Source organism: Chelmon rostratus, chromosome 23 (genome assembly GCF_017976325.1).
Source record: "Chelmon rostratus isolate fCheRos1 chromosome 23, fCheRos1.pri, whole genome shotgun sequence".
Classification (NCBI taxonomy): domain Eukaryota; kingdom Metazoa; phylum Chordata; class Actinopteri; order Chaetodontiformes; family Chaetodontidae; genus Chelmon; species Chelmon rostratus.
In genome coordinates, this window is record NC_055680.1 from 14,487,530 (window position 1) to 14,512,134 (window position 24,605).

At 44.6% G+C, this 24,605-nt stretch overlaps 1 protein-coding gene across 1 annotated transcript in view; it reads left to right on the forward strand.

Annotated features, from left to right (window-relative positions):
- The first annotated feature begins 715 nt into the window (after nt 1–715).
- Nucleotides 716–24,605, forward strand: part of LOC121626746 (astrocytic phosphoprotein PEA-15) — a 43,239-nt gene continuing 19,349 nt past the window's right edge. Inside the window, exon 1 of the mRNA XM_041965416.1 lies at nt 716–1,061. The gene's annotated coding sequence lies outside the window, so the exon portion shown is untranslated. The remainder of the gene's footprint in view (nt 1,062–24,605) is intronic.

Here is a 24,605-nt window from a genome sequence, read left to right on the forward strand (position 1 = left end):
TGCTCTGTGGCTGCTGGATTGGATCCAACTGACCTGGGGTCCCTTTTGGATCAGGTATCCTTCTATTGCAAGTTAATTTAAGCTTCTGGACCCTGTGTGTGACTGTTCATGTCATCCACAAATACTGTTTTTAACAGGGACAAAAAAGATTAAATAAATTTGAAGGTGAATTTACCCAAATTTTCATTCATTCGTTCATCCATCCATTCATTCACTGATTGGTTTATCGACAGAGTGAGCCATTGTTTTCAATAGACGATCTCTGCGCGAATCAGACAGCGTGCTTAACCGTGACCGAGAGAGAGAGAGGGGGGGGGGTGAGAGAGAGAGAGACAGAGAGAGATGGTGAGAGAGAGACAGAGAGAGGGAGAGGGGGGTGAGAGAGAGAGAGGGGGAGAGAAAGAGGGAGAGAGGGGGGTGAGCGAGAGAGAGACAGTGAGAGAGAGACAGAGAGAGAAGGAGAGGGGGTGAGACAGGGAGAGAGAGACAGAGAGAGATGGAGAGAGATGGAGAGGGGGGTGAGAGAGAGAGGGGGGGGGGATGCTGAGAGAAAGAGAGAGAGAGAGGCACACAGAGTAAGAGAGAGATAGAAAGAAGAGAGAGAGACACACACACACATAGAGAGAGAGAGACAGAGAGAGAGACAGAGAGAGAGAGGGAGGAAAAGGCGTTTCCATGCTCCAGCAGCCGGTGACAGAGCAGCGGACCGCCGAGCACACGGACACAGAGCGGAATCACGATCATCCTCAAGCCGCCACTTCTGGTCTCTTGTTCCCGGACACTGCCTGACAGGTGAACCCGCCCGTGTCCCCTTCACGGCCGCGTCTCCCCACGCCGATGAGACAGCCTCAAATCCACCAGTGAACGACTTAAAACCGCCAAAGTGAACCAAATCTGACCGAGTGGACTTTTTTTTCTTCTTCCTCTCCTGCGGCACGTCTCTCCTCTCTCGGGCCGAGATTCCCACGGAGCCGCTTCCTGCGAGACCCGGAGGAGCTCATCTTCCCGCAGACTCCCGCATCTCTCCGCGTCTGTAGCTGACTCATTTCGCCGCGCTCGGGGTGAGTACATCTCCGTTAAACGCACCGCTTTCTCCCTCACAGGCGGATATTTCTTTAGGACCGAACTCCTCCAGGGTGTAGTTGGTTAACCGGACCGCGCCGGGAGTCGGTCAGCCGCCTCCATTCATCGATGTGGATCATTTCCCCCTCGCATACCGCTACATGACGGCTGTGTGAGGGAGTCGCCTACTTCACAGGCTGCCTGTAAAATTAAGTTTTCCGGCTTGTTTGTGGCGTCAAATGGGCCAAATTGCGCAGAAGGGGGGAAAAGTTGAAGAAATGGGGCGTTCATGGTCCTTGTGGGTATATGAATTTGCATTAGCTGTAAGAGCGTAAAACCCAACTGCGGGTGAAACTCCTTCAAGCAGACTTTTTGGGACACCGGAAAGACCCTTTCTTACTGTTATTAATTAAGAATCTGATCAAAATAGCTGAAATTTAGCAAAAATAAGAAAAGCCAACACTTACTTTCTTTTTTTATCAGTAAAATGTGCTCTGAAGTAAAAAGTGAAAAGTGCAATGTCACGACTCACTCGTGAACTTGACAGTTAAGGGGCAGGTTGGGGAATTTCCCATTCTCAAGAGGGCATTTAACACCCCATTGATTAAACTAATTGGATTGGGTTTAGTGTCGCTGGAGGCATTCAAGTATCCCGTGTCCTTTTTCATTACTTCCCAGCCAAATATTCCCATGCAGGCTGGATTTCCTGATGTTAATAAATGTATTCCTATTGAATCAGAATAAGTTGCTTAATTGATACTTCAGGTTAAAAAGGTTTGTTCCCTAAGTTGCCTCAGATGTTAATTGGTGCATTAGTTCAGAGAAGAGGCGTTAGAAACGACTGGTGACCACCTATGTGTGTGTGTGTGTGTGTGTGTGTGTGTGTGTGTGTGTGTGTGTGAGCGGATGAGGAAAGGGTGGGTCTTTTATGAATGGATGTGTCTGGCCAGCCAGCACTGCTGTACATGTGTGTATGTGTGTGCTGTGAGAGGTGGGCGTGACCAGTATTCCTCTCTCTTGCCAATAGCTGGTTTATATCATCTAATATCCCCCTGTTGTCTGGTTGGACTCAATGTAGAATTTGTTAAAGGCAAAGCATTTTTTTTCCCTAAAAGTGCTGTACATAAGGAATATGCTACTAAACATAAACGAGCTGTGCATATGTTTAACCAACGTCCCTTTCTGGCATCTTGACCCCGTGTGACACACATGCACAGTGCATACACTACACACTGTACTCACAAACACTTCATAGCGTGCGACACTTGTACAGCATGACAGCTGTCAGTCCATTTCCTGTGAGGCTGCATTCCAGTCATATTATCCCCCCACAGTGTGCACTTTTTACGAGCTGTTAAAGAGTCCCAGTGCAGCAGAATAGTGAGGAGCTTTATTTTATTGCAAGAGTAACTGCAAGTTTCTGAACGAGTAGTAAATTCTATTCAAGATTACTCAAGATTAGAGTCTTTCAAGTGCTCGCAACAGTAAAACATCCCTGTAATCTGTGCATTAGATGTGTGTTTGTTCTTGCAGGTTTATGAGGACCTGTTTGTGAAGTCGGGACATTTTGACTTCCTCTTAAAGGCTGTTTGTGGGTTCAGACGTGGTTTTTGGGACAAGGTAACATTTAGTTGTAGGTTCACATCAGGGCAAGAGGGTTTAGTTGTGATAGGAGGGGGCTCGGGTCCTCACAACAATATGAATGTGTGTGTGTGTGTGTGTGCCTTGACTCAGCTTTTTGGGAGCCGGTCTCCTCTCCTCTCCGATCCACATCGATCTGTCTTCTCGGACGGAGGGGGGAAAAAAAAAAAGTGGGCAGCGCAGCAGAAATGTGCTTCCTCTCTCGGGTTCACTTCCTCTGTGTGTGTGTGTGTGTGTCGGTGGTGTCGGTTGTCCCCCCGCCGCCGCCAAGGGAATGTTTGTGGTTGACTGTTTGCAGGCGCTGAGTCAAACACAGTTTTCGGGAAGATCAGCGTTAAACTGGTGGAACTTGAAACAATGAAAACAAATGAAAAGCATGCCAGCCCTTTTTTTGGGGGGGTTTTGCATTGACTTTCACGTCTTTCTCCCAGCATGCTGTTCACTGTCACACATTCCAGCAACAGACAATAGAATAGATCAGACCATCACATCACCATAGCCACGAAAAACTATTTGTTGCTGCTTGTTGCTGCTGTCTTCAGCCTAACAACCAAACTGTTAAAAGCACGTGTTATTTTTAGAATGCGAGGAAGTGCATCTCGTCACCATAAACTGAAACCCATCATTCAAACCAAGTTTACCCACAATGAAAGTCTGGTGTTGAGTACGATCACTTCTGCAACCACAGGAAATGAGGAATGGAAAGTTTGTTCAGATGCAGCCGGACTCACCAACATCTGATCTATTTCCTCTGTCTTGGTTTCATTTGGTATGAAACATTACAGACTGGCTGTTGGAGAACACAGGCATGCTAGTGACTGACTTCATCTTGCAGAAATAGGCCTGTGCAATATGGCCTAAAATATGCAAAAAACAGATCATGATTCAAGGTTGAGTACAACACAATTGAAACATCATAGTTTTTTTAGACAGCTAAGCAACAATACTGAAAGACTAGCACAGCTGACAGCTCCATCTCTGTATGTATCATGGCAATCCGTCCAATAGTTATTGAGATATTTCAGTTTGGGCGAAAGTGATGGATCGACTGGCCAACAGACCTTCATTGCCATCCCTGGAGCCATGCCCACCTATGCTTCACAGCACAGGCATGCGATTTAATAATCCATTTCACCACAGATGAGAGTAGAAAGTCAAAATCTGCACACTAATTGGTCTTGCTGCTCATGTTTTTTGACATAGTTAGCATTAGCATGGCTAAACATTAGCTTATTTTGCACAATATTTCAGTAAACTGCAACAGGCCCGCGTTAAACTGTTCACCTGTCAGGTCAGCAAATGTAGCCCGCTGTCGTCGATGTTACTGTTTGACTGACACAGTGTTGACATTAAACACATCGTGCACAAACAAAAGTTTGAATGAATCCAATTAAATTGATATAGCACCTACATCTATGTGACCTCTTCCTGCGTTGTTTGTAATTTTCTTGTGAAGCAATTCAGGTTCAACCACTTTTAAGTTTTTCTTTTCATACCAACGTCGTGCAAAGAAATGCCCAAAATCTGAGGCATAGAGGAGAGTTTGAAAAGAGATGGTCCGTAGTGTGTTGAAAAAAATGGTGTATGTGTCAAAATCAGCGTGAACGCCCGATGCATTCGGCATTGGCCTTCATCTCGGGGCATCACAAAGCTTTCCAACAACTGCCAGTTAAGTGGACTGAAAGCTTTTTAAATTTTTGGTCTGGATACAGCCTTGGATTTGGTTTCACTCAAATGCAGCTTTCGCTATTCAGGGTTTTTCTTAAAATCGCTAAAATTTTGTCACACACTCTGTTATGCAGTGTTTTTATATATATTTTTTTTTAATCACTATTAGGATTGAGGGCCGTGTTGTTGGCAGTGTAGAAAAGTCCCTGAAAAAGCCTTTATATGATCATGAGACCCAGGCTAACCTCCACTGCATCAGTTGGGGATGACTCTGATATTTAATAAAGCCCAGCATCAGCCTGATCCGACAACACTGCATGTCAACACAGCGGACTGGACCGGATGATTAAAACTCACATCATGCTGAAAACCGACACTCGGAAAGGGTGAAAACAACCCGTGTTTTTCAGCACAGCAGCCTCGCCGTCGCCCTGAAAGGATCACTTCCTGCAGCAGTGGATCCCCTGGCATGCCTCCTGGTACGCAGAGAGAACAGATCTGTCACTGTCAGACCATCCCTGCCTTTTGTCCCCCCCGCTGTGCGTTTGTTTACTTCCACCATGTGTGTGCTGAGCGCTCAGGAAGCTATGAGCTACAGAAGGCCGGTGTCATTACGGCGAGTTACATCACCGCCGGTAATCTGCGCAAGGGCTGCTTGCTCGCATTGTCTTCTGCTGCCGCCCGCGTTCCTCAGCTCTGTTCTAGGGATCCATTTACAGATTAACCTTTCGAACTCAACAGGAAGATGTTGCTGAAAGTAAACAAACACGTGTTTGCGACATGCGGCGGGGGGCGGAACATGAGGTCAGAACACGCAGCTGAATTTGCATTTTATTCCTGCTGCCGGAACATATGCAAAGCTGGAGGTGATGCAGAGAACGATAAAGCGATGGAACAATCCTCTGACTGCTAACTTTCAGGCAGATAATATAGTAAGTATTGATCTAGTAGATTATTTGGTTCTTTTCTATTCATGTTCCTGTGTTTTTTTATTAAAAGGGTTAACAGAGCATTGCTGCCAAAGATCAAAGTGCCAACCTACCATCATAAATGAAGGTTAAAGACATAAATCCTTTATGTTTCATTGTCTAATTGTCTCAAAGGCTTTGCTCCTATTGACCCTAACTGTGATAAGAAAGGCTACCACCTAAACTTCAATGATGTGAATGATCAGTTGAGAACCCCCTGAGCTCCACCTCATTTGTTTAGCTGTGTCATTGTACACAGAGCCCTGCAGTGTTACAGCATTTTAAACTACCACATTGCGAGTCTTGTCTCAAAATGACCCAACTACCAAAACCAAAACGGAAACAGCAAGGAGCGATGCAAACGATGCAGGGCCGTGATGCTCAGCTCCGATGCCCAGTGCTAGCAAAGTCAGCTAAAAACTTTGGAAGGAGACCCTGGTGCAACCTCCGGTTGCGTGTCTGGCGGCTCCTCTGCTGGACTGCACCGTGGCATATTTGTTATAATCTTGCTGAAGGTGCATTGAAGAAAAACCCATCAGGAACAATGAATATCTATACGAATGAAAAAGATCTAAAGAGAAGAACAAGCAGGAACCACAAGCTCATGACACACTTCTGTTTCAGGTACGTCGCTAATACTCACAGCTGTATATCAGGTGAAACGGCAGGAAACTTTAGCCTCTCTGTCGCTGGGGTCACGGGGAGTGACAGGACGAAGTAGGATTGGGACCAGAGTGAAAGCAGCACCCGGAGCCAAGCTCGCCACCCCCACCGTTTTAAAAATGTCTATAACAAACACTGTTTATTGTGTCGTACTCAGCCGGAGCGCTGGATGCTCTGCTCTTGTGCAAACAGGAAGTAAAGCCTTATAGGGGAAGGCTGTATTTCCAGTTACATCACCAGCTATAATCATATATTCTAGATACATTACAGATGGTCCTGTTAGGTGTTTTTTCTTTTTTTTTAATCCAGCTCCACCCACAAGCCAACAGTGAAGATGTAACACTTCATTTGCAGGTTAATGTATTTGGCAAGAGGATTATGTCGATGTTTACTTGGAAATTAGTATAAGAAACCACGTATATGTTTTGTGGAAGAGGAAATGAGCAGCTCGTCACAATTTTAACCTGGAGGAGAGATTTACCTTGATGCAACGTTAATATATCTGAGGCATGTGCAATGATTTATTTTAAATTCCCCAGTGCCACAAAGGTTAAGCCTTTCTCTCTCAGGCTGCAGCCACATGGACACATTTTTTAAAAAAACAACAGATTAAGTCCCTCCAGCAACTGCTTGGTTGCGTGGACGGTCAGATTCTGTGCTACAAGTGACGCCTACACCAGCAAAAAGCTACTTTTCAATGCTTGCTTCCACTTTTCATGCTGTGTATCTGCTCCATGCTGTAATTGCATTCATTCGAATGCAACATGCTGCAGAGAGTTTTCAGGTTTCCCCTTTTGGGGTGGAGCAGCAACGCGTCAGCAGGCCGGTGGGGATGAGAGAAAGTGCGCCTTACTGTAATCGTGTGACGGGAATCGAGTGATTCTGTTGTTTTTACGGATGGAGGGAGTATCAGAGCGACGTCGCCTGCCTTAACACCGCTGTGGAAGTGTTTCATAAGCCCAATCTGTCTGACTGGCAGTGTTTCAGTGGCCAGAATAATGGATGCAATGAGCCGCACACGCATGCAGTACACCTAAGCCCGCACAGACGGGCAGGGCCACGCAAACGGCAACAGTGCAGATGGGCTGAAGCGCACACATGCACCAACACGTGGCCATGCACACACTCACACACACACTCTTTTCTCTGCTTCATGCGCACGCACAAGCGAACGGGCTTTGATTCATTCGCCTCCGTCCGTGTGCATAATCCACTCTGCTGCTCGGCTCCAAATGAAACGCCTCAGCGGGTCTGATTGGATTTGATAAGAGTTGATTCGATTGAGGCAGGAGTGGAGGGAGGTGAACACATTCTGCGCGTGTGTGTGTTTCAGGTGTTACAGGATTCCCTGCATCCAGCTGTTTTTCAGCCTCCGTCTTTCAGTCTGTGCATTGGTGTAAATTTGTGCTTGGCACTTCCGGAGCGTCAACGCGCTGTTTGATCAAAGTCGGGGTCGAGTAGAAAACATCATGCGACCAATTGCAGTGAAGTCAGCTGCTCAGCAGAGGCCCTCCAGTCCCTCTCGGTGCCGTCGAGCTGATGCATTTCACATATCTGCACAGTTCCTCACACTTGTGTACACACGCAAAAGTCATGATTACTTTACCATTTCAGTCAGTTTCCTGCGATTCCTTCGAGGCGGCCATTGGCTTCTAGTGATTTCAGTAAGCGGAGAACCTACATGGTGCATTCCAGTGCTTGAGGGAACATCCAAAATCTGGTATTTAAAGGATTTGTTTAAAAGTACAAAAACAATCAGTACTTTCACACTCATTTAGTGGCATTAATACAAAGGAAGTGAATGGAGTTTTGTTCATGGTGTTGAAAATACCATTGACAGTGTTCATTGGGACTATTTCTAGGGATTAGGGAATTAGACAAGAAGATTGACATCACCCTCATAGCCCTCTGCAAAATATGAAGCTGCATTCAGGAGGAAGTTAGTTAGCTTAGCATAAAGAGCGGTCACAGGGAGAAGCAGTTAGCCTCTGTCCGGGTAGATTTCACGGTTTGATTTTTGTACAGATTAAACATGTTATTTAGTGAGCATGACTAGCTCTGTTTTCCTGTGTCCAATGTTTGTGCTAAGTTAAGCTAATCATCGCCTGGCAACAGGTTGGCTTCATGTTTAACGTACAGACATGTGAGTGGTATAAGTCTTCTCATCTAACTTTCAGGAACAAAATGATCCCCAAAAAGTTGTACTACGATTGGCTGGTACTTGTTGCCTTCGTTGGTTGGGTTCATTAGGATTAGGCATGAAGAGTGATGATTGGTTAGGCTTATGGTGAGAATATCGGGGTAAGCCAATCAGAGGCAGAGTACCATGGGTCATCCCTTTGCCATAGGAGGGTTTGTGAATCTGCGCTCTCAACAGCCTTAAAATGCAAATTTACTAAAATTGAGAAAAGTTTAAATGGAAAACAACAACTCCCGAACTGCAATAACCCTGTTGTGTGTGTCTGTGTATGTGTGTGTGTGTGTGTGTGTGTGTGTGTGTGTGTGTGTGTGTGACACACACTTAACTTTTTGGCCAGTTTTTGTGTTTGTCATGCGACAGACGAGGACTCAGCCTGTGGCGCCGTGCAGAAGCTGGCCGTGCCCGTCGGGGGGGCCTGGTGTGTTTGCGCTTCTTCATCTGCTCCTTGGATGATGAAGGATATTTGTGTGAGTGTGTGTGTGTGTGAGAGATGAAGAAGCTCATGGCGTGGGTGGAAAGTACAGGTCTTCAACAGTTGCTCTGATGAGCCATGAGTGCCTTGATGAGACACTTTGTGTTGCTGAGGTGATTCAGAGCGATCGTTTTTTTCTGTTTATGCCACCCTGAATTAAACCAAATGTTGTCCTTATGCACTTCATGACAAACTGTTTTTGGTTGGTGCAGCCTTTTTCGACAACAACAGGCTGATGAAATGCACGCTGTAGCTTTAGCTTTTCGTTTAAAGCCCGTTTTCTGACATTTCCTGATGTTTGTTCACACAGCCGTCTCAACTACGAGCATCCATCCGCGTCATCCGTCTCGAAGAGGAAGTTTGCTTCCTGAACACATCAGTTAAAGCCCAGGACGTGTCTTTGCCTGCCTTAATGTTATTACCTCCATCCCCTTCTCCAGTGTGTGTGTGTGTGTGTGTGTGTTCAGGATTGTGTGTGCATGTTCATGTACTGTATGCGTGGTTGAAAAAGCCTCGGGAATCAGGTTAACCTCCTTGCCACAGAGATGAAAAATTCACAAAGTACATGCATGCGCACACGCACACGCACACGCGCACACACACACACACACACACACACACATGCACGTGTGCCTTCTCTCCGCTTCGACTCAACCTGATAAAATGCGATGCAGGCGTCAAACTTGCTTTGTGCGTGTTGTTTATGTAACCCTCTGGGGACCTGTGTACCCACCTAGTGCTTGAGGTATTGCAGCTTGCACTAATGCATTGTACCACTGCACAAAGGCCCGACTAGAAGCTTTAACGTAATACCTTTTCACAGAGTTTTTGGAAAAGCTAAGCCAACGAGCAGCCCACAAGCCACCTCTGCCCTTGTCATTGTTTCATATCGGTCTGGTCCCATCTCCGTAGCACTTAGCATTCAACGTGTGCAACATCTCACTGGTGAGTAAAATTGAGGCTGTGGCTATAAACAGCTTTAACCTACCAGCCTTTTCAAATGACACAATGTCTGCTTTTGTGAGTGTAGTGGTGTTCGGAAGATGAATATTCATCTCCCTGTCAGTCCTCTTCCTGAAAATAGAAAGCGTTTTTCGTTGCGTGTGTGCGTGCTTCAAATGATGAGCACTAATTTGTATCAGCCTTCAAACGGTGGCACTTAGCCTTTTATGTTTGATTACATGTGCTATCTGGTATAAACATCCCTAAATCTGATCTCAATCCGTTTCTGTCTCTCATGTTCACGTGGCACATCACACCCAGGAGAGAGGGGCGAAGCCACTATCTGGAAAAAATAGTTTGCGATTGGTGCATCTTTCAAATCTTTTTGACGGCATATGTTGTTGTTCATAGGAAAATGGGTGTTGTATTTGATTCGACCACTAGGGGGTGGTGAAGCATAAAATTTTCAAATTATACACTTTAATTTACCAAGAAAGTTAACTAACACAACACTAACACCATTAAAGATTTTGTTGATATTAGCTGTTAGCTGACCAGCTACGAACCTGATATTAGCTAGCTTAGCTGGCATTGTGTAAAATCGATTAAAAAAATGTCAGTTTATCAGTTTCCGGACAGAAATGATTAACACATCCAGTTTAATGTTTGTACCTCGTTCCTAACAGCTGACCTAGAACATGTGTTATGTCGTGAAGGCCTCCTCAATAGTATACTGTATGTGCACTCTATTATTACAGAAAAACCTCTTCGTCATCACAGCTGTGCACCTGTTTTCATATCTCTTGGTGGTGTTTTGGACAGTTTGGACAGAGGAAGCTGGAAATCCAATTTCACCTCGGCATTAGGTTCATGTTCCTTTTTAAAGTCCTCACACAGCAGCTAGTCTCACATCAGCAGGACAACAAAGATGTTTAGCAGAATAAATGTATTCCTAATGGCTGCCTTACATAAGCAGTAGTTGAATTCACACCAGTCTAGTGATGAAAGTTACATTTCAGCCTCATTGATAATTGTTGTAAGAAGACAGATGCGAGCTGTTTCGGTTGCTATGGTGAGTGGTTTGGTAAACAAGGAGCCAATTAGCAATCTTTCATAATGATATCCTACTACTGCTACATCTCTGAATAATTCCTAGTTAGTTGACATGTGGTGGTAATTATATGGTGAAAAATCAGTAATGTCCTTGAGGATTGTTCTTCACTGTAATCGTGTTACTGCTCTTTATGTAACATTATTATGGACCAAATACCTTTTTTGTTTTTAATGAAATTTCTCTGGATGGACTGACATTACATTATCTACAGACATCCATTGTTTCTTATCCCAGACTTTTCCTCCATCAACACCAGCATGTTGAGTGAAATGCCTTAACAGCTTGGATGGATTGCCATGAAATTTGGTGCAGATATTCATGTTACCTTCATGAATACTAGACTCTGGTGATCCTATTAAAATTATCAGGAAGTTATCATCAAAATTAAATTTCTCCGATAGTTTGCTTTATGACCAAGTAACCTGCTAAACTAATAACTAATCTGTACTTTGTGTTAAGCACTAATTAGCATGTGTTAGCATACAACAAAAACATTATAGGAAAATGTTATATCTACCAAACGTCAGTGTGTTAGCACTACAATTGTGAGAATTTTTATTTATTTTTATGCTACTTTTGTCTAACGGAGATAATGCACAATCATAGCCCATTTTTTAGAGCCAGAAGTGACAATATTTGAAAGGTGGAGAGGGTGGAGCTCACCTAACACTAGCACTAGTTAACTAGCTTGGCTAGCAACGTGCATCGGTACTTCAATTGAACTGTGATATTAATTGGGATGCTAGTGGAAAACAGGCTCAAACCTGGTGCCCGACCAGTAAAAATGAACACCTTAGAGTGCCTTTTAATACAACCAAACGCTGAACGACACAGTTTTTGACCACCTAAATGTTGCAATTACTGTTCATGAACTGAACTCTCGCTGCAAAAGGTTCAAAGCTCTAAAACGAATGCACAAATGACACAAATGACCCCCAAACAAGATCATAGCTATTAAATGTGCACAATGGATACACATTGCTATGTTTTTATTCTGATTGACAGCTCATTGTGACAGTGACTTGTCAATCACAACCACGCCCTAAAGCACAGCCTGCTTTATTGTCTATTTTACTCAAAAGGAGACCATAATCTTTAAATCGGACATCATGCTATTAAAGAACACTTGAAACTAGCGATTGTGATGTTTACTGAGGTAATAAATAAAGGGACAAGTAGGGTTATTTTCTCATAGACTTCTATACAATCTGACTTTTTTTTCGCCCCCTGCTGGCCATTAGAAGGAATGCAGGGTTAAAGCACTTCCATATTGGCTTCACTTCTCAGACCTGGAAGCTGTGTCCGCCTCTTTTATACAATCTCTGTGCACAAAACATTTATCACACCAGTTTAAAAGCCAATTTCCATCTTTAGTCTTGGGACGGAGACCACCAGCGATACATAAGTTGGCGAAAAAAGATAATAGTTGGTCTGCAGCCATGTTAGCTTTTCCATTTAGCTCATACACACTGCTTTAATTGAGCCCCACTGAAGCATGACTGTAGATTCTTAGTCTTGTTCAACAGAATGAGGTGCAGCTCTTCCCATTCATCAGCTAACAGGTTCCTAGCGCAACTTGGTCATAAATACGCTCATTTAACTCTGAGTTATTACCTCAATAATGTGGAGGAGAAATAGCAGGACTTCGCATCGAGTCCTGCAGTGAATCCATCTACTGTTGTGTTATTATAGAAATCCATAATGGAGCCGTAATGTGAAGAGGCGATGAAGGCAGGCAGGTAAAGTACGCCAGTTAGATGTCTAACATCCCCCCCGATGCAGGGTGATCGACTGAGTTTAATTTCCTCTGAATTGCACCTATCTTCCGCCCTGGTACCGGCGAGCTTAATCCACTAATGGAACAATAGAGAAGACGGAGCGATGGGAAGGGAGACGGAGGGAGCAATGGAGGAGGAGTTGAAATGTGAAAAGCGAGAGAGGCGAGGAGGAGGCAGACGAGCAGGCACGGCGATCTGAAATTTTGAGTCACGCCTGGAGTCTGAAACTGACTGAACAACTTGTTTAATCTCTAATGGACTGTTTGGGGACTCCGGCCCATTTATGTGTGTGTGTGTGTGTGTCAGAGAGGGGTCAATAGCTCTAATATAGACGGCCATTCCCCACAGTCCCTGACCATTTGACTCCACGTCCCCGTTAGTGAACGAGAAGGGGAGGCTGCCATTAAAGACTCTGTATGTGTGTGTGTGTGTGTGTGTGTGTGTGTGTGTGTGTGCGTGCGTGTGTGTGTGTGTGCATGCGTCCGTGCATGTGTGCACGCCTTGTCTCCTCTCCCCCTTCGGCTCAGATGATGGCTGTAACTGACGATGACTCAGGCTACACCCCACCCCTCCTTCCTCCTCTCCTTCCTCTTCCTCTCCCTCATCCTCCTCTCCTTCCTCCCTTTTCTTTTACCTCTTTCTCCCCCTGTCTTTTTTCTCTCTTGCATCCTCTTCCCTTATCGCTTATGTCTCCCTCCTCCCCAGTTTTTTTTTCATTTTTTTCTTGAGATTCATCACGGCAGCAGCTCTTGTGTTTCCAGTGGCAGTTACTGTAGATTAAGATTCAGGGTGTAGACACTCTCTCCACCCACGTCCTTTTATCTGCTCCTACATTGCTGACTGTTCAAGATCAAGAGTAATTCTTAATTCCGCAATTAAAACACCTTTTACAAGCTAATGCAAGACTTTCTTCATTGACGAAATAACCCTGTTTCATACTATTTTATGACACCTAACATTATAATGAAGATTATGTTGACATATCAGGATGTTCAGAAGCACTGCACCGAAGTTTTTTAATTTAAATTTGATTAATTTGTGCTCTTAAGCCAAACCAGTGACTCATTTTCATTTTTATTTTAGAATTACATCCTTTACTACTAATACTGAAATTCAAAAGCCCATATTGGTCAAATCCTCATTTCTCAGTCAGTATTAGCAGGTATGTCGACTGTGCAGCAGTGCAATATCCTGTTAGATAAGGAGGTTGTTAGTAGATTGAAGGCAAAATGCAAGTAACACTGTCTAAAAATATAAGTTATCGCTCTGCCTCGTACTTCGGAGTCCTGCAGAAAAACGAGACAAACAAAGAGGCACAGAATTGTTCTTATGTAAGCCAAGGTCTCAGATGTGAGCTTGTGTGCAGATGCCTTTTAGTGTGCGTGCTGGGCGTGTTTATGACCAGACGCTAGAAAAACCCATCAGAGCGACAGACGGACGAGCAGTTCCACGTCAAATCATTATGCAGCAGCATTTCATAAGTTTCGCAGCGATTCCATTGTTCGGCGCTGTGGAGGCAGAGCAGGCACACCTGACATGTAGTTGACGGCTGTATTGTTGAATGTGTTTTTGAGATAAACGGATTAAAGCCAGTTTGTCTGAAGATCTCAACTGAACTGTTTAATTATTGTGCAACAAGAACAAATTTTTTTTTTTAGCTATATAAATGTAATGCTCTACAAATGTGTGCAGTCGCTAGTAACGCTTAACCTCTGTTATGAAGAAATCCTGATTTAGTGGTTTCATTATCTCTAACGTAATTACCAGATCAAAGGTCTCTGTGTGTGTTTCACATCTTTTGCCTCATTACTGTTGCCTTCAGGAGAAATAAGCTGAGTAAACCCAATAATATTTTAGCTACGACGGGATCCCAAAAACAGTTTTATTATAGAAATATGATTTACCAGCAAAATTCAGTGTCTGAAAATATCAAGATATTACACAATAACTGTGATTAGAATCCATAGCAACTAGCAGAAGATGCTATTAGCTTCTGTAACTAAATAGTTTCAAGCTACATAAGAAATTGTGCTTTTCGGGCCTTATTCACGTATTAAGATGCGCTTAAAACCTCACACACAACATCACTGTTTTTTAAAAAGTTAACCAGTTTTATTATATACTGGTCACTCAGCAGCAATTAGTTTGAACAACAAGACTCCACTTTGTAGCTAGCCATGCTAGCTGCTCTGTGAGGCTGCGCTAAGGCAGTGCTTTCAGCTAAACGTTAGCATCACCTCTCTCCGGTTTAATCAAATGGTTTGTTTGTTGAATAAACAGAAAAACGTTGGAGTTAGCATGAGTGGCAGGAGCTGCCAAGGAAAAAGGGCAGAAAGTGAAACTTTCGCGACATAGCCTTGCTAGCAGCTTTGCGAGGCTGCATGTTGGCACAGTGTAGCTTTGAGGCAGCTAACGCCAGCACAGCAACATGCTCCCAATGGCTTACATACTGATGTTTAGCAAGTATAGTGTTTGCAGTGTTAACCATATTAATTTAGAGTGTTAGCATGCAAACAGTAGCTTGTTAGCCGTAAAAACAAAGTGCAGCTGTGGCTGATGGGTGAGTTTTGAAGGTACAGCATTTAGTAATAACCATATTTAAATTGCAACCTGTTTATGGCACTAGATGAAAAGTTAAGGGGTTTCAAACATGGAAATTTCATGGCAGTTCATCCAATAAATGTTGAGATAGTTCACTTGAAACCACAAATGTGAACCTTTTGATGGTGCAAAAGGAAAAGCCAGAGTCCTCGGATTCATCATCTGGAAACCGTGAACATCTGCACCACAGTTCATGCTTATCCATCCAATAGCTGTTGAGATATGTCAGTGTGCACCAGATTGGTGGACTGGCCAACGTTGCCATTCCTAAAGCCACACAGCCAGCGTGGCTAAAGCGATTCGCATCAGAGAAACAGCTGAAGGAAGAATCCAAATAACAACGTGACTTAGTTTTTGGAAAAATTGACTCCAAAAGTTAACACTGACTGCGTCGTGCAGATCTCGTTACGACCTCCATTTCGCCCCTGCTGTGCTTCCAAGGAAGTAAAGCAGCTCCGGTGCAGGACGGCGAAGACGAGGCTTTCTGGCTTCCTCGTCTAAACAGGTCAGAGCGGGGCGGAATAACATTATTACTTTTCAGCGACAAATCCCCTCACGCGGCGAGGCTCCTCTGCCTTTCTTGTCGCGAAGAGCCTGAAAATACAAAAGGCAGTGTCTCCTCCACCCACTCATCCGCCACTTCCAGCACTGCGCCACCTTTACTTTCTGCTCCTGTCAGACAGTGGAGCTGCGTGATTACAGCCGGCACTCCTTCTGAAGTGTACTTTATGCAAGGCCGTGTGTTAATGTGCGATGTCAGCGTGCCGCCGGGACCTGCTTCGTTTTGTTGTTGCGGTGAAAGTGGCGGCCGCTGCCCTGCAAGCGTGTTTCTGAGCACGCCCGTGTCTGTTTCTATGTGTCGTGAAGACATGTACAGTAGATATGCAGAGTGTGTCTGTTTTTTTCTGGAGATGCAAGCATTCATGTGGGTTGATGCAGGCGTGGGTGCTCTGGCCTGTTTATCCTCGTGCGTGTGTGTGTAAGTGTGTGTGTCTGCAGCTGTGGCTCTTGTCCACTGTGTGAGGCGAGGTTATGGCATCCTGTTCCTTTTCCTCGCTGCCTCTCCATCTGGAGCGCAGCCAGCCTCAGTGAACTGTGCATTACAGTGGGATACAGCCCCATTATCACTGTGGAGAATGCCGGCATCCGGACGCAGGCCTGCTGTGCAACTGGGTGCATGTGTGTGTGCAGGTTTGCAGCCGTGTGAAATGATCTTTGGACTGAATTTACTTGAATTGTTTAACCCGCTGCTTATCTCAATGGATGGATGGAAACAAGGACTCATTTGCATCATTTTTTGCAGACTTTCTCGAAATTCGGTTAAAATCTGCGACACATTTGGATGGAAACCCAGCTTGTGTGTGTGTTTATGTTCTTGTACTTCTGCCACAAATGAGATCATCTGTGAACCTGGTGGTTTAAAGCGACACTCCACCCAGAATGCACGTTTTAAATATCAAATACTTCCCATTTGTAGCCTTGAGGGTGTAAAAGTCTTTTCCTCACCGACAGAAGAGAGGCTGAGGTCAGTGGTGTCTACAGCTGAAATAATTAATGGGCATCAAATCTGGTCAAGTAATTTTTCAAGAAAAAAATGAAAAACATGCGCTTTTAGCTTCTTAAATGTGAAGATTAGTTTCTTTTTTTATTTCTAGGATGGTAACTTAATATATTTTTGATTGGATTTTTGACTGTTGGTCGGCTAAAACAAAGTCCACTTCCCGTCTGCGAGATTATAATGGCCATTTTTTACTATTTTCTGACATTGTATAGACAATAAATAGAAGTATGCAAAGTAAAAGTCCTTATGTTGCAGTAAAACATTCCCTGTCAGTGTTTTTCCATTATATCTGATGCTTGTGGATTAATATTCCTGCTGCATTAATGTTGCATTTTATTGCTGTAGATGTTCAAGGTTGAGCTCATTTGAACTACTTTATATACTGTTGGCTGGTTTAATCCACAGCAATGCATCATATTCTATAAGATCATCATGTGTGTGTAGCATTGGTGTCCTCTGAGAACCTCGTATCTCCGAAAAGTCAGCTTTTTCAGCTTTGTGACGATGCTTTTTCAGATAATCCAAGAGAAGTTTAAAATTTAGCCTTGGGAATAAAGGAACATTTCATCTTTTAGTAAAAGAGAAAACTTCAAATGCAAAATCACCAAATTTGCAGATACATGGTTTTCACTGGACAGGGGGGGCATGAAAAATTGTATTCTGAAAAGTAGCTGAAGCTTTTCAAATGTATAAAGCTGCATAAAATGGATACACTCATGTAAAGTACAAGTACCTGGGGTTTGTACTTGAGTGCAGTGTTTGTGTGAACGTCTCCACCGCTGTTATTTTCATCTCCTCCCTGACAGGCCAAACAGCAGCTGCCGTAAAGGCAGTGATAGGCAGGCTGAACGAACCCTGAGTCTCAGGCTAACACTCCTGCATATGCTTCACACTCGTAAATACCACGGGCCAACAATAGGGGAGAGAAACATGTTGTCGAAGGCACGGTGTTCACACGCTGATAACAGCTTGGGCAAGGTGGGAACGTGGGTTTGTGCAGGTGTCTGTCAAATACGCTGCGACAACATGCAGCGGACGAAGCGAAGGGCGGTAGCTGGAGAAAAAGACTCTCCTGTGTCTCGTTCGGAGCAAGGAGCTTCTTTTTTGCTGCGTCCCAAACTGCAGAAACAAACTTTCGGCAGTGCATCAGCCCATCGGCATGATGAGCAAACACGTGAGCGAGTGTTTTCTTTCTCGTCTCGTCCAAATGCTCCAGCAGCATTTTTCCATCTCGCCGTTCCTCCATCTGGGACCCTGCAGGAGCCAAGCAGGAACACTTTTTCCCTTCCCTTTTCTCTCTGTTTCGATCAGTCAGCGGCTAGAAGTTATTTATGCAAAGGTGCTGCTTGCAAAGTGAGTGGGAAACGAACCCTGCACCATCAAAGTCGGCGTGGGCATTTTATCGGCATTGCTTTGCACGTCTGCATGAGTGATTTTGACCCTGTGTGTGTGTCGCTTGGCCTCTTTACCTCTGTTTGCATATCGCTGAGAGAGGGAGCACACTGGACGTGCGGTGGAGGTGTTGGTGTTGTTTTCAGGGTAGAAAAGCCACGTCAGGGCCCAGGCTGTACTCTCCTTTATCTGCTGCAGTCCTCTAATGTTTTAAAGCCCTCAAACCCTGACTGTTTTTAACTCTTCGTGCTAAGCTAAACTCCCTGCAAGAAAGCAAATAAGCATATTATTAAGTGTGTGATTATTCCTTTAGCTCTAAGTTCAAGCTGTGTGTTTGGCATCAACAGCAGAAAATGCAGGAAGGGGTTTTTTTTTTGTGATTTGTCAGTTTTAGCGATTTTGGATCCCTGGGTTGAGTCTTGCGACATTTGCAAATAAATGCGAGGCCAAAGAAGGTTTTCATGGCCGTGAACCGTCACACAAATGAAAAAGGGCACATTGAAGAGCAGGGGAGGATGTTTTTTAAGGTGGAGCATATAAAAGGAATGACTCTGAAGGTGGAAAACATCCATGTTTCCTCCACATTTAGACCAAAACTATCGTAAGATCGTTCCACGGAGAGCTCGTGGTTGCGAGATAACAAGACGAAGAGGGCAGGAGACCCGGCTCACATGCAACAGGCTGGAAGATGTCGGAAGAGTCTCAGAAAGAGAAAGAATAGAATGTGTGAGATTACGTGAGCGGCGCGACGGGGAGAAGGAGAAATGTGATAATAGGAGCGAACGAGAGGGAAGGTTGGAGGTGGTGGAGATGTTCGGGGGGGTGAATGGAGCAAGTAAAGAAACAAGACACAGAGATGAAGAGAAGGTGTTGGAGACTGTGAGGATGTGAGAAAAGAAAATGAGACTTGAAGTCTGACGTCACCCGAAGTGTTGCATGTCTTTTTCTCTTCAAAGACAGAAGGGAATAGCCAGCTGAGAGGCCATCACGCCTGTTAATGGACTCATTTGAAATTTCTCTTACTCCGAGATTGATACCTCTCTCATGTCTGTGAGCTAAATGAAGCTACACTCGGCTGGCTAGCTTAGCATCAGGCCTCTCGTGTCATGTTTGTATCAGCAGCAACTAAATAAATTCTGTGTCTTTCGTCCAACTCAAACCCTTTCCGAGCAGCGTGCTGCCTTCACGTGCTCCTCGTAAACTCGCATTTACAGCTCATATGTTGTAATTAGGCGAGCGTTGGCATGTTTCAGTCGGCGGTAAACAAGCTTCAGTTTGGAGAGGAGCCACTGCATTATCACAGCATAACTTCACCAACAGTTTCCCTTCAATAGTCCAAAGCTTCAGAAAAGGAAGCCGGTTAACTGCTGATCACAGCTCTTCTAGACTCGACTTTTCAGAGACCATTGAAAGCTGCAAGATGCTGCAGTATCTCCACGATGACATAAATGTACTTTCAATGTGAATTCTGTTGTCGGATCCACTTACATGTATCAGATGTTATTAATATGTGGTGCTTCATGTATTTACTCAGATTATGGGTTTAGAGCAGCTAATTTCCTTCACCTCTTCTACTTCTGCCTAATTCAGGCTCCTGTGCTGTGGTTAAAATGAGGATCGAAGGAGGCTTTAAACGTCATAATCAGCTTTTTAGGTGGAAGTAAACGTCCCCGCTCTGCTTCCTGTCCACAGAGTATTAGCTCTCTTCACCTCTTTCACTCTTCGAATGATGAATTTCTTCTGTGAACTTCAACCCTGTGGAGGAAATGAGATGCCATTAGAGTGACTGCGCTGCCATCTGGCTCTCATCTTCCCATCGGGGGACGGCTCGTAAAAGCGCCTTAAACACAAGGCAGAGCTTGGCGTAACTTACAACAGGCGGCTCGACATCTCGTCCCTGTTCTGCTGCCTCTTCCTCGTCGTCGTGTCGCTCTTTCTCCCTCCTCTCCCTTAGGCCTTTTCCCTGCTTGTCTTTTTGATTCTGCACTCATACCCCTGCAACACGCACAGCCGGACACGTCAACAGCTGATCATCAGAAACCAGCCGGACCCCGATCTGATTTTCTTGATTACTGGACGGCCAATCAAAACATCTGACAGCGTTTCGCTGCAGGCCGACCGTGTCCGAACATCTTTCACTCTTTCTTTTGTTTTTCCACCTGTCAGTCAGCCTCTCTTACTCGTTTTCACATTTAGAGGCAACATTTTTTATTCATCAAGATTTTGCAACTTAAACAAGTCAGCTGAGAAACGTAGCTACAAATCACTGCTCAAAATCTCCACCTTTGGGCTCCTTCATGGCTTGAGAAAATCTTAATATTAAAGTGGCAATCTCGATTACTTCAGTCCTGGCTGGTTTGGTGACACCTGTCAACAACAAGCTATCATAATATTAATATAGAAGTCAGGCAATGTTTGGGCTGTTTCCATCACTCTGTGATCAACCTTGTTCTGATTTTTAAGCTTCACGCGGCGTGAGTCTGCAGACAGCAGGGCGCAGTGAAACTGAAAGTTTGTTACCTCGCTCAGAAGTTGGAGGTGTGCAGCCTGCAGCTCTTCATCTAACAGCTCACTGTGGCTGCTCTGTTTTGTTCCATGACTCCTTGCAATATTTCAAACTGATCCGCCTTTTTCCCTGCCATAATTTTCCCTAATGTATCTGAAATCAGTGCGATTTAGTGTAAAGGACTCAATTCAGTCGTTTATTCATTGTAAGAACAGGTCAGGAAGGTGTGCCAGTCTCACAACCTGTTGCTATCTGTGGTAAAATGGTCTTGGATGAGCCTGAAAGGCAGAGATGCATGAACACGTATTTAAGTTTGGTTTGAGGTGGCTGAAATGGCTTTGAATATATGTTGAGATGTGAACGATTTCAGATTCATTTTCCTACGTTTTTCGTTTTTTGGTCACCGACACACGTTTGCATGCACGGCTGCGTACGGGCTTACAAAAGCCCGCAGTGTGGTTTTGATGAAGGAGCGGCAGGAAGAGGTGAGGAAGAGCCGCCAAGTGAAGGAGGCTGAGGTAAGGAGGAGAGATATTTTTGACTTCACAGCAGGATGTCTGGAGAGGCTGACGTCAGCTCGCGATTTGCACCTTTTGTCACATTTTGCCTGGAAGTTTGCTCAGAACGATGTCATCGTGGCAGTCGCGCACCAGAAACACACACACACACACACACACACACAAAAAGCAACAAGAAAAACTCCTCACACACACACAGCCAGCCCCTCCCCTCCCCATCCTCTCTCCTCCCAGAGGCACAAAGATATTTTTATCTTCCATAGAGCCCAAACGCTAATGAAGCAGCGACGACACAAATACATTTCCATGATTTTTTCAAATCCGGCTCCGACCACCACTGCTGTGACACACTCTGTCTGCTGTCGTGAACTTGAACTGTCACAGTGCATGAGAGTCAAGATTACATTAGTCCTGTCAGGTGCATTTCAGTGAGAACTGTACTTTTCAAATGGTCATTTAATCGTGTCCTTAAAATCTCATTAGGTGAGCGAGGCAGAGAGGTGAGATGAATCCACTTATTTCCAGTCCATTTACTTGTTTCAGGCTTTTTTGAGCAGTTTAGAGCAAAATAAAACAAGACCCACAGCTCTTCCAACACAATATAACACTTTATTCAGGGGAATTCTTCACATGAATTTATTTGCATTGGAAATGAGCAAAAGTGATCAACACGGATGCCAGATTTTACTGTGTTTTAGGATGAGAGGATCTACAAAAACACGTGTGGCAAACTCAAGTTTTGCAATGAAAGAGCGCGATGTGCATAATTAGCTGCAGACATAAATGTTTACACAAGGAGTGCAATCAGGAAGCATCATCTCCCTTACGGCCGCGTCATAGGATTCAAAAACAAATGCCAGGTTGGACACATGATGAGACATCTGAACATGGACGCACCCAAACTCAGACATCGTGTTGTCGCTATCGAGGGATGTGCTTTCAGCCTGCGTGATGCAATAGATTGTCATCAAGCCTGGCGTTCGGAGGCGCTTTAACTTGTGTCCGAGCCGCTTCGCCTGCATCCTGCCGGCACATGATATCATTCCTCTTCAGCGCCATCAGATTAGTGCTGAGGCGATGTGATGTACCTGTTCCCTGGTTGTTTACCATTAGGATTTATTTCAGATAATCCTCTGCAGACATATAGGGTGCATGATGCGATGCTTCATGGCTAAATCAAGTGCGGGCGGCGGGTCTGCCAACACAGTTACTCTCTTTTGTTTGTGCCGTGTGTTCGTGGGCGTGTTCAGTCTGTTCATGCTGCGTGTGCCAATCAGTCGACGCTTCGCTCTGTCGTGTGCAGCATCTGACGACTGCTGCATGTGTTGGAGCACTTTGAACGGCTTGTAAAGGTTTGTTTTCCTGCTGGTGAACCGTTTCCAGACGTGGAATGTGGTGCAATTCTGCTTTTCTTAAATTACATCGTGATTTCTACTTGACTGCATTTCTGCAGCAGATAGTGTGATAGACAAGTTGGCTTCGGAAAAAATGTTCATTTAAGGATGCAGCCAATAACAGCAGTCTTTATTTGACATTATTAAATTGTGCATAGTTATTAGGTTATTTTCATTGTCATTATTTTCTTGACTAATCAATCAATCAATCAATAGTGAAAAGCACCCACTTTAATTTCAGTTGACTCATTCGAATCATTTGTTTTGTTCAACCACCAGCTTCCTCTCAGCTCAGCAGCACAGGAGCAACCTTGAGAAAAATGTTCCTGGAAGCTCCAGAAAATAACACCTGCATCATCGAAACAAAAGGAAATGACACTGGTAACAGGCAGCTTAAAACTACCTTGAAGCGTAAACAGCTTGTAATGCCTGTTGACTGTGTGACTTATCAGGTGCTGAAGGTTACTGACTTGCTTACGGTAGCTTAGCCGCATGGAAGCTGGATTTTAATGGATTAGGGTATTAAACCAGCATGGCGGGGGTGCGTTGCGTGACTGCACGCCGCCGCCGTCTCATTTTGGCCTAAGCGCTGTCACCGTGGGGTCACCGAGTCGTGAGGCTTGTCCCAGAATAAACAGAGCCGTGCTTTGGTTAAACGCAGCGCGGTGCATTGTGTATCTCTGCTTGTGTGTTTACACATGTGGGGGGCTCGATAAATCACTCCCAGTATTCCTGCACATTCTCCGACCCGTTTACCTTCATCCCCTCCTCGCCGGCCTTCTTTATTTCCCTTCCTTCCAGTATCTCTTCCTGCATCTCTGCACGCCACATCTGGTCTCTCGCGCGCTCGCTCTCTCTCCGGGTTTACTCGTGGCCATCTGGTCTTTTCCTGCAGCCACGATGAAGCGTTTGCCATTTAGAATTCAGATTAAGCAGAAGGCAGCTCCAGCGACAGGCCGTGGAGCAGCTCGCTATCTCCTCCCTCCATGTCGCTTGCTCGCGCCGCTGCACATGTGTGTGGCGCATGCAGCCATTCATATTCATACAGCTATTCATGCACACAGTTTGACATATTCAACCCTTGGACAGGCGTGCAGACCATGAGTGCCTCCTACAAGCTGTTGAGGTATCAGCTGCAAGACAAAAGGCTATGTAGGCTGCAGCAGGCTCGATATTCCTGTAAAAGCATCACCATCCTGTACAGAATTGCTGCCAGATACAGGCTCATTTGCAGCTGACATATGCATCTGTGGTTATGTTTGAAAGGAAAAGTCCTACAACGTAAACAAAGAGAGAGGCATCCTTCGCAAAAATTATGTATACGATCCTGCAGCCCTCATCATCAGGAGTCATATGCTTCAGGTCTAATTTACACAACTGTGGATGAAGACGGTGTTAGTACGTTACTTACACAGCTACCGCCAGCAGCTGGCTAGTTTAGCTTAGCATAAAGACTGGAAACAGGGGAAAGCAGGTAGCCTGCTCTACCTACCAGCAACTCTGAAGTTCTCTAATTAATACGTTGTGTATTGTTTGATTTATATGTAATATACATCCACAGCCTTTGTGCTAAGCTAAGCTAAGTGCTGGCTGTAGCTTCATATTGAGCCTTTTATCAAGCTTTTCACCTAACCTTCACCAAGAATGCAAGCAGGCATGGATGTGGAGACCAAAACAGAGCTAAAAGGGGAGCTAGCATTTGACTAAAATGCATTGGATTGCTATAACCACAGATCCAAATGAATGCTAATGTTGAATCTGCTAAATGTGTTCACCGTTTGCTAACATGTTTGTCATAGCAGCTTTTTAAAGTGATAACATGTCAGTGTGCACAGCTTGCTCCTGTCTTCATTCACAGTAAGATCGGAAATACATTAAAATGTGATCAATATGTCATGTGCATTCATAACCTTTATGTCTGTACAGTTCAAAGACACTATTCAAAGTCTAATATGCAGCCTGGATATGTTTGTTTGAGCATCTTCCGCACAAATTTTTGCAAACATGGTTCGACAAATGAGAGCCACTGTCTGCAAAATGTGTCTCCATAAAGCCCCGAGGGGAAGAGTTAGAGACAGGAGGAAGAGGGTCGTGGTGAACAATGCAGAAGGGATTAGCTCCGGTT